Genomic DNA, 2,961 nt, shown 5'->3' with positions numbered 1-2,961 from the left:
TTTTGCACGAAGGGAACTGGTAACTATGCACACCCTCCATTATGTGCAGAAGATATTTAAAGTGCAGGACAGTCAAAGCATTAGGTGTGCGCGTGCGTGATGTTATTAACGTGACAGTAAAAGCTCACCATTTTTAAACGGGGGCTGATCGACTTTCCACTTATGCAAGACAAGAGTACATGTCAAAAATTAGAGACGAAATGAGGGGTTAAATGCTGCAATTAGGCATACAGCAGTCAAAGGCAATTTGGAAACACACTTAGAAAACAAACTATAAGATCATGATTTACACTAAGAAAACAAACAAACAAACAAAAAAATATATAACTGTCATATAGAAACAGAATGCAAACTATCTTCCAAGATTGTAACTTATTTACATAATTAACAAAATATGAATTAATTTAAATTCTAATTATTCACAACAATAATGCTCGGTGACTAGAAATCGATTCTGATTGTAGCTTCATGTAATCCTGTAGCTACCAGTCTCTTTCAGTGAAAATGGTCAGGTACATTTATGTTACATCTGAAATATTTCCATGAGCTTTTATGTAACATACTAAACAAAGGTTAAGAACAAGCTAAATCAAATCAGGCTAACTCTCAGCAAGTCAGAAGGACTTTAGACTGCAAACCATGACCTAGTATTTTGTCAAACATGTTTGTTATTACATTATCAGTGACTTAGCCTTGTTAAAGTAGACGAGGACTTGTGCTCGTGAGAGAGTGACAGTAAGCAGCAGCATAACCTTGGAGAGCAGCACCCGCTCCGAGTTACGCATACGCACCAACGGGTCCGTGCATCTCTGACTACAGGTGATCAAACCGGTACAGTGTGCTGGCGTAAGTGCCATTAACCACTCTAAACTGGAGTTTTGAGTGTATATACATGGAGGAAGGACAAGTAGTTAAAGAGGATTACGTCTCCACGTGTTGTGGTTGCTGGCGGTACTGGTCAGCGCAGGGCACGTGTGTCAAAGCCGGACATGCTCCTGTTCAGCGATCTGGCAATGCAAAACAGAGAGAGTGAGCTGCAACAGAGTTCCACAGTTTTAACAAGAATTTTGAATTATTGACAACTCGCATATAAGAACAAAGTGAAAGATTTACATTAGTGTCATGCTTTTATGTTTCCAGGAGATGAACTCGCCTGCTTTTCAGAGACGTGCAGAGCGGAACTTTCAAAAAGCTTATCAACGTGACGAGAATGTGAGGTTTAGGTTCATCTACAGTGGTACAGTAACAATGTGAAATGTGGATATTGAGGTCAGCATCACTTAAGAGTGTATGTGTGAAACATCCTCGTCACCATAAATGTTGTGTTGTTACATAATTAAGCAGTCCATCCAGTTTCATTTACTTGATTTATTAGCAGCCTGTGTCCACGGTCTAACTGAAGTATTTTTATTTTAATTTCCTCCATGTTGTTTATAATAGGCCTACAGTAAGAAATCCTTTTAAAGGTGATCGCCATTTCTCCCACTGTATACTGTTGAAGCATACAAGTTTTTATTCAGTGAGAGATATGTCATTTATGGGGATTAGGTACAGCGTGTTTTGTTCAGGACATTCGTGGCGATATATGTGCTAAATGGGATTGTAAAATAACTTGCTAGCTAGCCATGTATTTGGACAGAACCTGAATTGTGTTACATGGGGATTTCTATCCCATGTTTTTAAGGCTGCGTTATGTACAGCCTAGCATAAATAAATACGCAAGAATGCAGAGCACGAATAGTCGTTGCTTGCAATCACTAGACAATCACTAGCAACTACATTTGCTAATCATCATTTTCTCTTTAAAGTTGGTGTAAATCTAAATCTATTGCAGACGTGACGTGCGATGTCATAATGCATCCGCATCAATTATGCAATTATGATGTAGTCAAAGAACAGATTTTTCAAATGAGCAATTTCTGTGAACCAATTTTAGTCTACAGATCACATTTCTGTTTTACCCAAACGATCTCTTCTGTTATCAAGTAGTGCCGGTTACAGTTGGATTTTCAAAACAAAATTTATTATGGGTCAGTCCAGTAGTTACTACTGTAATCCAAGATGCAAGGAACCTGTTCCTTCTGAGAAGTATGAAAAGGAAAACCATGGGATATTTGGTCAATATAGGAAGAAGAAAAATGAAAAGACACGAGCCCAGATCCCTGCCAGAACATTCACACAACTTGTGCTATTCTTCACTTGCTGTTGTCGGAAGGGTGTTAATAGAAGGAACTCCACCTCAGATGATGACTTCTTTAAGGGTAAGTTCTGACCACAGCCACCACTTGGATGAACTGTGTGTGTGTCTGAGAGAGAGAGATCTACGTAGAAGTGTTCTAAGTATCTATACAATGCTAATAAGACATTTTCTGTTACTTTTTAAACAGATACTAGAACAAACCATTTAACGAAGAATGACTTGACTACTCAGACAACTGAATCAGCCATAGTAAGTAAAGTAGAACCAAGACAAATGATTTAAAGCCATACTGAGGCAAGGGACAAAAGCCACAAAAAATGGAAAAACAGCTATGGTGAACAGTGATGCTAATTTAATGCTTGTACTTACTGAAATGTCTCTGAATATAAATTACAAATGCATTTCAACAAATGTTGGAGAAATTAATTAAAACCACTAATGTAAATGTATTTAGAATATATTTAGGACACATACATTTAGCATACGTAATCTTTGTCAGTTACAGGAAAAAAAATACCGTTGGTGGGTTTTTTGTTTGTTTGTTTTACATTCTCCTTACTATAGAATTAACAGTCGACTGTTCGGTGACTTTGCATGCTGAGTTGTAACGCTGATTATTAGTATAATTGTGGCGAGAATCAAAATCAACACTAGCTAAAATGACTGAATGCATTGGAATTTATTGTTCCAATAGCACAATTTGAATGGGTCTACGGTACCTTAGTGTGTCAGGTCCTGTTATTTCTGTTGAACATTTGGGG

Source organism: Electrophorus electricus, unplaced genomic scaffold (assembly GCF_013358815.1).
Source record: "Electrophorus electricus isolate fEleEle1 unplaced genomic scaffold, fEleEle1.pri scaffold_102_arrow_ctg1, whole genome shotgun sequence".
NCBI classification, from domain to species: Eukaryota; Metazoa; Chordata; class Actinopteri; order Gymnotiformes; family Gymnotidae; genus Electrophorus; species Electrophorus electricus.
This window is presented reverse-complemented; position numbering follows the sequence as displayed.